Source organism: Prionailurus viverrinus, chromosome B4 (assembly GCF_022837055.1).
Source record: "Prionailurus viverrinus isolate Anna chromosome B4, UM_Priviv_1.0, whole genome shotgun sequence".
Classification (NCBI taxonomy): domain Eukaryota; kingdom Metazoa; phylum Chordata; class Mammalia; order Carnivora; family Felidae; genus Prionailurus; species Prionailurus viverrinus.
Genome location: NC_062567.1, coordinates 80,817,004 through 80,831,018, shown reverse-complemented (window position 1 = coordinate 80,831,018; position 14,015 = coordinate 80,817,004). Strand labels below are relative to the sequence as shown.

At 37.9% G+C, this 14,015-nt stretch overlaps 1 protein-coding gene across 8 annotated transcripts in view; it reads left to right on the top strand.

The window, feature by feature from the left end:
• Positions 1-14,015, top strand: part of R3HDM2 (R3H domain containing 2) — a 163,520-nt gene that overhangs the window by 52,887 nt on the left and 96,618 nt on the right. For 3 of the 8 annotated variants that reach the window (XM_047867925.1, XM_047867931.1, XM_047867926.1), the window contains exon 3: positions 7,163-7,218. The exons of the other annotated variants lie outside the window; for them this stretch is intronic. The gene's annotated coding sequence lies outside the window, so the exon portion shown is untranslated. The remainder of the gene's footprint in view (positions 1-7,162; positions 7,219-14,015) is intronic. 8 annotated transcript variants of the gene reach the window in all.

Sequence of the window (14,015 nt, the reverse complement as noted above, 5' to 3'; positions counted from 1 at the left end):
ACTCATTTATTTTAATGTTTATTTATTTTTGAAATAAAGTGCGAGTGGGGAGAAGGGCAGAGACACAGGGATCTGAAGTGGGCCCTGAGCTAACAGCAGAAAGACCAATGTGGGACTTGAACTCATAAACTACGAGATCATGACCTGAGCCAAGTCTGACACTTAACCAACTGAGCCACCCAGGCGCCCCAAGATTTTTATTTTTTAAAGTAATCTCTATACCCAATGTGGGGCTGAACTCACAACCCCGAGATCGAGTCTCATGCTCTACTGACCGAGCCAGCCAGGCACCCCAAATGCTGTTGGTATTTTGATAGAGATTGCATTCAATGTGTAGATTGCTTTGGGCAGTATAGACACTTTAACAATATTTGTTCTTCCAATCCAGGAGCATGGAATGTCTTTCTATTTCTGTGTGTCATGTTGAATTTCTTTCATCAGTGTTTTATAGCTTTCGGAGTACAGCTTTTTCACCTCATTGGTTAGTTTTATTTCTTTGGATCTTATTAATTTTGGTACAGTTATAAATGGAATTGTTTTCTTAATTTTTCTTTAGGCTACTTCATTATTGGTGTATAGAAATGCAACAGATTTCTGAAAATAGTGAAAGTTTTACTTCTTCCTTGCCAGTTTGGATGCCTTTATTTCTTTTTGTTGTCTGATTGCTATGGCTAGAACATCTAGTACTAAGTTGAATAAAAGTGAGGAGAGTGGACGTACTTGTCTTGTTCCTGATCTCAAGCGAAAGGCTCTCAATTTTTCCCCACTGAGGATGGTGTTAGCTGTGGGTTTTTCATATACCGTCTACATTATGTTGAGCTATGTTCCCTCTAAACCTACTTTGTGGAGGGTTTTTATTATGAATGGATGTTGTACTTTGTCAGATGCTTTTTCTGCGTTTATTGAAATTATCATATGGTTCTTATCCTATCTCTTATTTTTAAAAAATTTGTTTATTTAGAGAGACAGAGAGTGAGTTTGTGTGAGTGGGGGAGGAACAGAGAGAGATGGAAAGAATCCCAAGCAGGCTTCATGGTGAGCACAGAGCCCAACGTGGAGCTCCATCTTACAAACTGAGATCATGACCTGAGCTGAAACGAAAAGTTGGACACTTAACCTACTGAGCCACCCAGGTGCCCCTCCTTTCCCTATTGATGTGATGTATCACATTGATTGATTTGATAACATTGAGCAACCCTTGCAACCCAGGGATAAGTTCCACTTGATTGTGGTGAATGATTTTTTTAAATGTATTAATAGTTGGATTCAGGGGCGCCTGGGTGGCTCAGTCGGTTGAGCGTCCGACTTCGGCTCACGTCATGATCTCACAGTTTGTGGGTTCGAGCCCCGTATCAGGCTCTGTGCTGACCGCTTGCTCAGAGCCTGGAGCCTGCTTCAGCTTCTGTGTCTCCTTCTCTCTCTGCCCCTCCCCCCACTCACGCTTTGTCTCACTCTGTTTCTCAAAAATACATGTAAAAAAAAAATTGTTTTTAAATAGTTGGATTCAATTTGCTAGTATTTTGTTGAGGATTTTTGCATCTATGTTCATCAGACATAATGGCCTGTAGTTCTCTTTTTTTGTGGTACCTTTGGTTTGGTATCAGGTTAATGCTGGCCTCATAGAATGAATTTGGAAGTTTTCCTTCCTCTTCTATTTTTTTGGAATAGGTTGAGAAGAGTGGATTTCGACTCTTCTTTAAATGTTTGGTAGAATTTGAGGTGCTTGGGTGACTCAGTTAAGTATTCAACTCTTGGTTTCGGCTCAGGTCATGATTTCATGGTTTGTGAGATAGGGCCCCCCGTAGGGCTCCATGTTGCCAGCACATAGCCTGCTTGGGATTCTTTCTCTCCCTCCCTCTCTCTATACCCCTCCCTTGCTTGTGCGCACACTCCCTCTCTCTCAAAACAAACAAACAAACTTTTAAAAAGTTGGGGAGGGCGTGCCAGGGTGGCTCAGGTCATGATCTCGCAGTTCAAGAGTTCAAGCCCTGCATCAGGTTCTGTGCTGACAGTGTGGAGCCTGCTTGGGATTCTGTCTCCCTCTGTCTCTGGCCCTCCCCCACTTGCTCGCTCTCTCTCTCTCTCTCTCAAAATAAATGAAAATAAACTTAAAAAAATATGATTTTTTAAAAAAGAATCATTTGTTAAAAAAAAATGTTTGGTAGAATTTGCCTGTGAAGTCATCTGATCCTGGACTTTTATTTCTTGGGAGCTTTTGATTAGTGATTCAATTCCTTTGCTGGTAATTGGTCTGTTCAAATTTTCTGTTTCTTCCAGGTTCAGTTTTGGTTATATATTTCTTGGAATTTATCTGTTTCTTCTAGGTTTTCCAACTTGTTGGTATATAGTTTTTCATAATTTTCTCATATAATTGTGTGTATTTCTGTGGTGTTTGTTGTTAATTTCTCCTCTCTCACTTGTGATTTTATTTATTTGGGTCCTTTCTTTTCTTGGTAAGTCTGGCTAGAGGTTTATCAATTTGATTGATTTTTTTTCCCCCCAAAAAACCAGCTCTGGGTTTCACTGATCTATTCTATTTGTTTAGTTTCTGTATCATTTATTTCTGCTCTAATCTTTATTATTTCCTTCCTTCTGTTGGTTTTAAGTTTTGTTTGTTCTTTTTCTATTCTAGCTCCTTTAGGTGTAAATTTAGGTGTAAATTGTTTGAGATTTTTCTTGCTTCTTGAAGTAGACATGTATTGCTATAAACATCCCTCTTAGAACTACTTTTACTGCATCCCAAGGGTTTTGAATGGTGGTGTTTTCATTTTCATTAGTTTCCATGTATTTTTTGTTTCTTATTTTATTTACTGGTTGACTCCTTCATTGTTTAGTAGCATGTTATTTAATCTCCATGTATTTGTGGTCTTTTCAGAGTTTTTCTTATGGTTGACTACTAGCTTCATAGTGTGTGGTCAGAAAAGATGCATGGTATGACTTTGATCTTTTTGAATTAGTTGAGTGTTTTTTTGTGGCCTAATATGTGATCTATTCTGGACAGTGTTCCATGTGCATTTGAAAAGAATGTGTATTCTGCTGTTTTAGGATGGAATGTTGTGAATATATCTGTTAAATCCATCTGGTCCAGTATATCATACAAAGTCATTATTTCCTTGAGGCGCCTGGGTGGCTTCGCCGATTGAGTGTCCGACTCACGTCATGATCCCAGGGTCATGGGATCAAGCCCCAAGTTGGGCTCCGCACCGAGCGTGGAGCTTGCTTAGGATTCTCTCCCTCCCTCTCTCTCTCTCTCCCTCCCTCCCTCCCTTCTCCCTCTCCCATCCAAGTTGAGTGCTCTGTCTCTTTCTAAAATAAAATTAAAAAAAAAAACAAAATAAAGCCATTGTTTCCTTGTTGATTTTCTGTTTAGATGATCTGTCCATTGATGTAAGTGGAGTGTTAAAGTCCCCTACTACCAATAAGTTCCTTTATATTTGTTATTAACTCTTTAATATATTTGGGTGCTTCCATATTGGGTATATCAGTATTTACAATTATTGTATGTTCTTGTTGGATCATCTCCTTTATTATTATATAGTGTCTTTCTTTGTCTCTTGTTGCAGTCTTTTTTTCCTTTTTTTTCTTTTTTTTAAAGTAAGCTTCATGCCCAGTGTGGATCCCAGCACGGGGCTTGAACTCGTGATGCTGAGATCAAGACCTGAGGTGAGCTCAAGAGTCAGACGCTTAACCAGCTAAGCCACCCAGGCACCCCTCTTGTTACAGTCTTTGTTTTAAAGTCTATTTTGTCTGATAAAAGTATTGCTACTCCAGCCTTCTTTGACATCCATTTGCATGCTGGATGCTTCTCTATCCCCTCAGTATCAATCTGCAGGTTTCTTTAGGTCTACAATTAGTCTCTTGTAGGCAGCATATAGATAGGTCTTTTTTTTTTTTTTTTTTTTTTTAATCCATTCTGTTACCCCATCTATGTCTTTTGACTGGAGCATTTAGTCCTATTACATTCAGAGCAATTATTGATAGAAATATATTTATTGCCTTTTTATTGTTTGTTTTGTGTTGTGTGTGAGGATTTTCTCTAATCCCTTTCTTGTCTTTCTCTTTCATGGTTTGTTGGTTTTCTGTAGTGATAGATTTGGATTTCTCTATTCTTTTGCGTATTTATTAGATTTTTTTTTAATTAGTGGTTTTTGCTTTGTGGGTACTATTATGTTTATAACATTTTCTGCATATAGCAGTCTGTGTTAAATTGATGGTTGTTTAAATTTGAAACCATTCTTGGGGTGCCTGGGTGACTCAGTAGGTTGGGTGTCCAACTCTTGATTTCAGCTCAGGTCATGATCCCAGGGTTGTGGGATTGAACCCCGCATCAGGCTCTGCGTTGAGAGAGAGGAGCCTGTGTAGGGTTCTGCCTTCCTCTCTCTCTGCCCCTCCCTTGTGTGCATGCACGTACTCTCTCTCTTAAAAATAAACATTTAAATTTGAACCCGTTCTTTACTCCTGCCCAAGTTAGGTATATGATGTCATATTTTACGTCCTTTTATTTTGTCAGTTCCTTGACTGATTTTTTACAGAAACACTCATTTTTACTGCTTTTGTGTTTCCTGCCTTCATACTTTTGGTCCTTCTTTTCCACTCAAAGAGTCCCCTTTAGTATTTCTTGCAGGACTGGTTTAGTGGTCATGAACTTCTTTAATTTTTGTCTGGTTTTGTTTGTCTGCTTATGGGTTTTCCTTTATATGTAACTATATTCTTTTTGTCTTGTTGCTTTTAATATTTTTTCTTTATCACTGTATTTTGCCATTTTATTTATTATTATTATTTAATTTAATTTAATAAGCCCCAATGTGGGGCTTGAACTCACGACTCTGAAATCAAGAGTTGTATACTCTACTGACTGAGCCAGCCAAGTGCCCTTTTTAATTTAATTTAATTTAATTTAATTTAATTTAATTTTATTTTATTTATTTTATTTTATTTTATTTTATTTTATTTTTATTTTATTTTTTTTTATTTTATTTTATTTTATTTTATTTTATTTTATTTTATTTTATTTTATTTTATTTTATTTTATTTTAGTAATCTCTACACCCAGGCTGAAACTCATGACCCTGAAATCAAGAGTTGCATGCTCTTCCAACTGAGCCAGCCCAGTGCCCCTACCATTGTTAAACTGAACTTCATCATCTTTTCTTACCAAACTGGTTTCTCTTTCAGTGTTCTAGTGGTAAAAATATCCTCCCCAGTTGTTCTCAAACCTTTTAGTATCAGAATTTCTTCACACTCTTAAAAATTATTGAGCCCCCCCCAAAAGAGCTTTTGTTTATGATTGATAATATCTATCAATATTAGTGTATTGGAAATTAGAACTGAGAAACTTTAGAAACACTTATTAATTCATTTTAAAATGATAACCTAGGGGCGCCTGGGTGGCGCAGTCGGTTAAGCGTCCGACTTCAGCCAGGTCACGATCTCGCGTTCCGTGAGTTCGAGCCCCGCGTCAGGCTCTGGGCGGATGCCTGGAGCCTGGAGCCTGTTTCCGATTCTGTGTCTCCCTCTCTCTCTGCCCCTCCCCCGTTCATGCTCTGTCTCTCTCTGTCCCCAAAAAATAAAAACGTTGAAAAAAAAAAATAAAATGATAACCTATTACATGTTAACATAAAAGCAAGTCTTTTATGAAAAAACATTTCAAAACAGCAACAATAAAATTTAGGAGGAAATGTGTCATTGTTTTTCATTTTTAAAAATTTAATTTAATATTGGGGTTAATAGATGGATTCTCCTATCTGCCTTTTCATTCAGTTGGTTGTGATATAACATGTCCTTTGTTTTCTGGAAAATACCGTCATATACCTGTGAGAGCATGATAGTGAAAAGTGCAAACAAGACCTTAGTACATTATAAAAGTTCTTTTTGACTTTGCAGAAAAAACAAGTCTTGGAGATTTCTAGGGGTTTCAGGCCACACTTTGTGAAGCTGCTTTTCTGTCCAGTCACTTGAGTGTCTTATACTTCTCACACAGTCATCATGCACATCACTAAGTCTTAGTGATTTTTATCTCCTGATGCTTCTTGGGTCACAGTCCCCTCATTCTGTAGTCAGAATTCTTTTTCCTAGCTGGTGTCTCTTCCTCTATTTTATTTTCTTTCTAAGCTATCCACATTGTAGCAAAAGTAATATTTCTAAAATAGAAATATGATGATGTAATCCATTTTTGAAAATCCATTACAAGCTTCTCATAGCTTTAGTTAGTATGCAAGATGTTTTATGATCCTGTTTCCACTGATCTCTAGCTTTTTTTTTCACAAGCTACTTTTCTGTGAGTGTCTTATACTCTAGCTTTCTTTATGCAATACTTGCTGTTCTGAGAAAGCATCGTGGTGATCCATATGTCTGTGTTAATGATACTATTTGTTGGGTTCACACTGTATTCCTGGCACTGTGTTCTAAGTACTTTATATATGTATTATCTCATTTAATTTCCACACAGCCTTCCAAAAAAAGTGTTCTAATCATTCCATTTTATAGGTAAAGAAACTGAGGTATAGAGAGATTAAGTAACTCTCCTCAAATCATCTAGCTGGTGAATATGGAATCTAGGTCTGTTTTTCCACTTCTCTATTAGGCTAAATACTATTTATCCTGGAGGATTAGGCTTAAACCTCCCTTCCTTCTGGAAGCCTTTCTTCTGGTATGATATTTATATGCCTGCTCCCTCTATTCCCATTAAACCTTGTGAGCAGCTCTAACTAGCACTTAACAATACATTATATTTTACTTGTTTGTCTCCCATACCATTGATTGTCCTGGTAGGTGCAGAAAGGGAACTTGATTCCTCTGACACAAGAATCTTAGATTGCATTCCAACATCTTTGTCCCTAAGAAGAAAATGAATATTGGAGACCTTAAAACCTAATGTCACTGTGGGCCTACTTAGTCTATTCATTCTATGCAAGCAGGTCCTTCAATTTCAGAGGAACCATAAAACAGATAATATTATTATTTCTATATTAATTCTTCCAAGTTTTAAAAATAGTGACCCTGATCTTCTTTTATTAGTTTAGAGAAGACTAAATAACAACAACAAAAATAATAGCTAACATTTATTTAAGTGCTTTCCATGTGTCTAAATATTTTACCTGTATATTAACTCACTTAATTTTTACAGCTCCATGAGATAGTTATTATTACCTTTGTTTTACAGATAAGGGAAACCGAGGAACCAAGAGATTAAGTAACTTGCCCAAGATCACACAGCTTGTAAGTGGCAGAGCTTGAAATCAAATCTCTAAAAACTATACTGTACAAAATACTGAATCTTCTTTATCCAAGATCCCATAGTTGTATTCTTTGTTAGGATAAAGGTAAGTGAGGATTAGAGGTAAAATTATATGGCACAACTCTGGTGTAGTGATCTTAGAGAAAAAGGTGATTTAGTATAGATTTTTAAAAGTGTGTTTTCTTTTTAAAACAGCATCTTTTTGGTATAAATGAAAGGATCTTTCATGTTATCTTTATTACAAAATCATTCTCACAGTTCTGAGCTCCAGCCCAATTAATTCCCACTTTCCCAGTGAATAACAGCAAACACAAAGTTTTACATTTTAATTGACACTTATGAGTTTGATAATAATTTTTCTTCTCCCAGCAGGTTTCATTGCTTAATTTCAGAATCCTGTTTTCTTTATTTATTAGAGCAACACATCTGAACTTTATCTTTTTGGTGGGATTCATTTGCCCTTATCTATTTTCTGTGACCCCAGTCTCTTGAGCATTGCAGTGGATGTTTAATTTTGAGAATGTTAATTAGCTTCAGTAATTACATACCTTGGGGCATTTCTAGACATTTATAGCTTTGTATTTTTTTGTATAGAAGAGGATATGTTGGAGCTTGTTGGGTTTTAAGGTTGTTTGTTTGTTTGTTTGTTTGTTTGTTTTTAAAGATACCTTTGAATTTTGTTCAGGGAGGAGTTCTTAAGTCAGTCATGGAATTTAGGACTATTGGGAGTTTTATTTTACCAGTTCCCAGGAATATCCTACTTGTGTTTTGCTAATAGTATCATGAGGTCACTAAGAGTAGTTGTTTTTTTATGATGCCTTATGTTGTAGTTGAGTTTCAGAATCAGACCGATACAGAGGATGCCGTTTTCTTCAGATAAGCCTTTGAATAAGAACCCAGGCTAGTTTTGGGATTTGTGTGATACAGAAAGCACATCTGTAACATGTCCCCTCTGTTGACACACTTTTAATTCTCAGTTATACAGGATGTGCTTTGAGCTATCTTTTTACCAGTCATCATTCTGTCTACTCAGTTTCATGTATAATGTTGTCAAGGTCATTTCAATCTCTCTCAGAATAGATTTGATTCCAAATCATCTACTTCTGCTACAGTGTTCTAACCTTTTTGTTAAGTTTATTTATTTATTTTGAGAGAGAGAGAGCATGCGCTCACAAGCAGGGGAGGAGCAGAGAGAGAGGCAGAAAGGGAGAATCCCAAGCAGGCTCTGCACCAGCAGTGCAGAGCCCGATGCAGGGCTCAAACCCATGAACCTGGAAATCATGACCTGAGCCGAAGTTGGACACTCAACCAACTTAGCCACCCAGGAGCCCCACAGTATTCTAGGAGTATTCATCAGAGATAAATGGATTGATTGAGGAAATTTGAAAAACATAATATATTTTTGAGAATGTGGTGAGGTGTAAGATACAATTTGTAGAATTGTTTTGAGTTCTTCGGAATTGATGCAAGACTTGAGGAAGCTGGGGATAAAAATGTGAGATGTGCAGAAAGAAAGGACTTTTTTCCTCAATTACTCTTCTAGATTTTGTTTTTACTTGATCCCATTCTATTTGAAGCTTAAAACAAGAGCTTCAGTACAGTTTAGTTAGTTGAATTATCCTCTCTTGTAGGATTATGTATGAAATTACTGAGTATTATTAATATCCCTCTGCAAACAGGTGAGGGAGCAAAGTTGAAGAGAGCAGAAATGTCCTCATATTAAAGGCATACTCTAATGTTTTCAATAATTTCATTTTCTTTTTTTTTTTTAATGTTTACTCATTCTTGAAACAGAGAGACAGAGGGGCGCCTGGGTGGCGCAGTCAGTTAAGCGTCCGACTTCAGCCAGGTCACGATCTCGCGGTCCGTGAGTTCGAGCCCCGCGTCGGGCTCTGGGCTGATGGCTCAGAGCCTGGAGCCTGCTTCCGATTCTGTCTCCCTCTCTCTCTGCCCCTCCCCCGTTCATGCTCTGTCTCTCTCTGTCCCAAAAAATAAATAAACGTTGGGAAAAAAAAATTTTTTTAAAAATAAAAATAAAAAAAAAAATAAAAAAGAAAGAAACAGAGAGACAGAGCACAAGTTGGGGAGGGGCACAGAGAGAGAAAGGGAGACACAGGATCTGAAGCAGGCTCCAAGCTATGAGCTGTCATCACAGAGCCTGACTCAGGGATTGAACTCACAAACCACGAGATCATGTCCTGAGCAGAAATTGGCCGCCCAAGCGACTGAGCCACCCAGGCGCCCCTTTAAATTTTTTTTAATGTTTATTTATTGTTGAGAGAGAGAGACAGAGACAGAGACAGAGAACATGAATGGGGACGGGGCAGAGAGAGAGAGGTAGACACAGAATCCAAAGCAGTCTCCAGGCTTTGAACTGTCAGCACAGAGCCCCACGCGGGGCTTAAACTCACAAACTGCGAGATCATGACCTGAGCCAAAGTTGGGAGGTTAACCAGCTGAGCCACTCAGGTGCCCCTCAGTAATTTCATTTTTAAGAAAACTGTTCTGAAATTACAAGAAGCAGCTAAGAAAAGTTGCCATATATAAATAATTTATTTTCTGATTATACCAGGCTTACTAGCATATTATATTGATGTTGGGTGTCAGATAAGCACTCTATACTTGTTTTTTGTAGTTAATGGTTTATTAACAAATACTTATTTGTCGTGCCAGGAACCGTCTGAGAGTATGGGATATAGCAGTAAAGAAAAAGGAAAAATCCCTGCCCTTATGGAACGTACATTTTTTCTTCAGTTTTATTAAGATATAATTGGTATACAGCTCTGTGTAAGTGTAAGGTGTACTACATAGTGATTTTACATACATATATTGAGAAATGATTACCACAGTAAGTTTACTTAGCATTCATCTTCTTATATAATTACAAAAAAATAAAGCTTACATTTTAATGGGAGAAATGGTTGTAACAAAAACAGCAACCAATACCACCAGACTTCCGTGGAGTCAATGACAGAAATTCCTAAAATGAGACCCAGAAATGGCTGTGTTTTGTTGTACTTTCTCTAAAATTGGCCCTACATTTTTGCCCTTTTAGTCCCTTTTATGCCTATACTGGGGAGAAGAGTGATGGCAGAGCATCTAGTAATAGCTTCAGTTTTTCTCAGATTTGCTCTGCACCAGGTACCCTGCAAAATTATTTTAAAAATTATTTCACTACATTAAAATCCTATGAAGGAGATTATTTTATGGGTCAGTAAAATGAAGTTTATAAGAGGTAGTGTAGTTACAAACCAGATCACATTAAAAAAACAGAAACAGGCACCTGGGTGGCTTGGGTCAGCTTTGGTTTCAGCTCAGGTCATGATCTCATGTTTTGTGAGTTCAAGCCCCCTGTCGGGTTCCGTGGGGCCTGCTTGGGATTCTCTCTCCCTCTTTCTCTGCTCCTCCCCTGCTTACATGCATGCATGCTCTCTCTCTCTCTCTCTCAAAACAAAACAAAACAAAACAAAACAAAACCAAACCAGAAACGATAAAAAAAAAAAAACCACCTTGAATCAGATCACATAGCTGGTATGTGATAGGGCTAGATAGGCCTGCTCCTAAAAATTTCAGGACAAAAGCATGAATAAAAGCACAGTTTTCGTATCTCTATACATAGGTTATAAATCAAGATAAAAAAAACTGTTAGAAAAGTATTTCTGGGTGCCTGGGTGGCTCAGTTGGTTGTGTGTCCGACTTCGGCTCAGGTCACGATCTTGCCGTTTGTGAGTTAGAGCCTCTCATCGGGCTCTGTGCTGACAGCTCAGAGCCTGGAGCCTGCTTCAGATTGTGTGTCTCCTTCTCTCTCTGCCCCTCCCCGGCTTGTGTTCTGTCTCTCTCTGTCTCTCAAAAATGAATAAATGTAAAAAGCAAAAAAAAATTTTTTTTAAATGTTTTTAACAGAAAAATATTTCCTCTTCTACGCAGACATGTGTTTTCCTAATGACCTAGAAGGCCAGAATTATTGGACTACTCAGAGTTCTGAGACAGGTACCCTCTAAGACTAGTCTCAATCCTCAGACTCTCATCATTTGTCCCTTGGCCATGATTCAGACCATGGAATGTGTACAACAGTGGGTATAGGTATTGTCGATGGCAGGACAGAGTTTGAGAAGAGATCCACTGAAGGCCTTGGAAGTAGGCTCAAAACTGCTTGGGCAGGGAATTCTGGGATCCAGAGCATAGTCGGGGTTGGTAGAGTCAGGGGCTTCAGGTAGATTTGTCCACTTGGTCCAGTGAACATCTTGCCTGAGGGGATAGACAGGTCAGAAGGGGGTCAGAGTGGATATCTAAAGTGTAAGATCCAGAATAGGGTTCCTTTACTATAACCAAGGGTAGTACCAGTGCAAGGACTGAAATCCAGGTCTGTGTGACTATACTGTCTCTTGTCAACAGTAAGAAAGCCTGGATTTACAGAGAAAGGAAGTGTTGGCTTACTGTCTGGTAAATGGAGCAAGGATCTGTCCATGAAGTGCTTTAGGATGGACTATTTTTTTCTTTCTTTCTTAAATGTTTGCTTATTTTTGAGAGGGACAGAGACAGCGTGTGAGTGGGAGAGGGGCAAAGAGAGAGGGAGACACAGAAGCAGAAGCAAGCTCCAGGCTCTGAGCTGTCAGAACAGAGCCCGACCCGGGGCTCAAACTCAAGAACTGCGAGATCATGACCTGAGCCAAAGTTGGACGCTTAACCGACTAAGCCACCTGGGCGCCTGTGGACTATCTTTAAATGAGCCAGTCTATTTCTCTTTTGAAAATGCTATTTAGTGTTTACACGTAAAAACTAGAGAATTGAAGAATTGAAAAAAAAAAACCCATCTCATTACAAGTTCATTCTGGTCTTTGTGTAGTTTAAGTTGAATGGCACAGTTATAAGGAGACATAGCCAATTTTTTTCCTAAAACAGTGAGGCATAAGCATATTGGTGTATATATATAATGGTTTGCAGTTTATACTCAACAAGAATTTCTTCAGTCCTGTTTTACTTAGGAAAAAGCAGTATAAAAAGGTCCAGATTATGGTTTATTTTGTATTTTATATCAAACATTATAGGTAAGTTAGATATCATTATATGGTCTTAAAGTTTTCGATTTTCTGAAATTAATCTCAAACATATGAAGAGACTGGTTCTGGGGAAATGCAGTTTGGATATAGAATGTTATTTCTTCGTTACATACATTGTTGAGTATTTAGAGTACATATGGGTTCTGGTTATTCTTAGAGTCCTTAGGACATCAGTCTTAAGATTGACTGTCCAGCCACACTATTTGTCACATCCCCTACTTGAAGCATTCTTGAGTCTGTCGAAACCTTCACCATCCACATGACCCCAGGATCTTGGACTATCCTTACCTATTAGAGAGTCCTCAATTCTGTCAGACTCAGAGTTTAATTTAAATCTGGTGAGAACAAATCATGACTTCTGTTCGGTTTTCAAGCTACCCTTTTTGTTAACAGGTGAGAATCTTGTGTTTCCATGTATTGTATGATTGGAACTGTTCAAGGTGTAAAAATGAACAGAAAAATCCTGAGTGCTACATACCCTCGATGTTAGAGACATAGTTAGTAAGTAAAAGTCCAAACTGATGTTAGACCTAGAATTTGGTGGTACAGAAAACAGAATTTTAACCCCCTTCTAATTTTTTTATAACATGTCTTCCCTACACCCTTTCAATTTGCTTTTTCTGTGATATTTGGCACTATTGCCAAATAGTGCTATTGCTTATTAGCTCTTGTTACCAAATTTGCCAAGCTCCTGAAAAATACTTGCTTTTTAAAAAGCACATTAAAATTCTGACATCCATTTTGAGTGACAGTTTCGGCAGCGTCCTGTATGGCAAGGGCTTGGGAATTTGTTGACATGAATCCATTTTCTCTGACTTCTGATTCCCCTACCTAGATTCTGTAGCCTGTGGTCTATTTTTAAACCATGCTGCTATGCTCTATGCAGCAGTTCTTTTCCTGAATTATTTATCATTGTTTGGAGCTGAATGGAGCAGTATGTTTTTTTTACCACTGCTCATTAGAACTCACGTGTCTGTCTTCAGCTTGGTTGACAGATTTGGTTCATGTTAAATCCCACTGGTCCATTCTGGGAAGGCTGCAAGGCAGGGAACAGGCCACAGTCTGTGATACCCTGTAAGGGCATTCAGACTTTTGGTTATTGTTATTTCTTTTGGCAGCAGTGGGAAAAGATAGAAGCTATGCCCTGTTCTTCCCTTAGACTCTGTTCAGACAGAGACTGTGTTAAGATCATTTATGATAATGTTGATTTTATGTTTTTGTAGTAATTGTTGCATTTTTAGGAGAGATGAGGGAAGAATCCCTATGAAAAGCACAGCATTAAATCAAGATTTCATTTTCATTTTAAATATGATCCAGATACTTGGGACACTAAAAATCTCTGGTCTTGGGATATGGGTTGTGCGGCATTTGTTCCTTTTGTTTGGGAATATTCCTTCTCATTGCCTGTTCTCTCACCTTCTTAACAGACTGTAGGCTTGGAAGAAGGATGGCAAAATCTAAAAGCAAGGCAATTATTTTGAATGATATTTTTTCCCTTTTCTGTTTTCTGGTGCATCAGAATTAATGTTTCTCTTTCGTCTTCCTCCTGTGTTTTTTTTCTCCCCCTGCATCCTATCTTTCATGAAAAAAATTTTTTGACATTGTTTTTTTTTTCTCTTTGATAGATGAGCACACTACTACTTGGGTATTCTTTACTTTTTAAACTATTTGCCTTTTTCATGTCACTGTAGGTGGAAAGGGGATAGCTGTCAGTCATT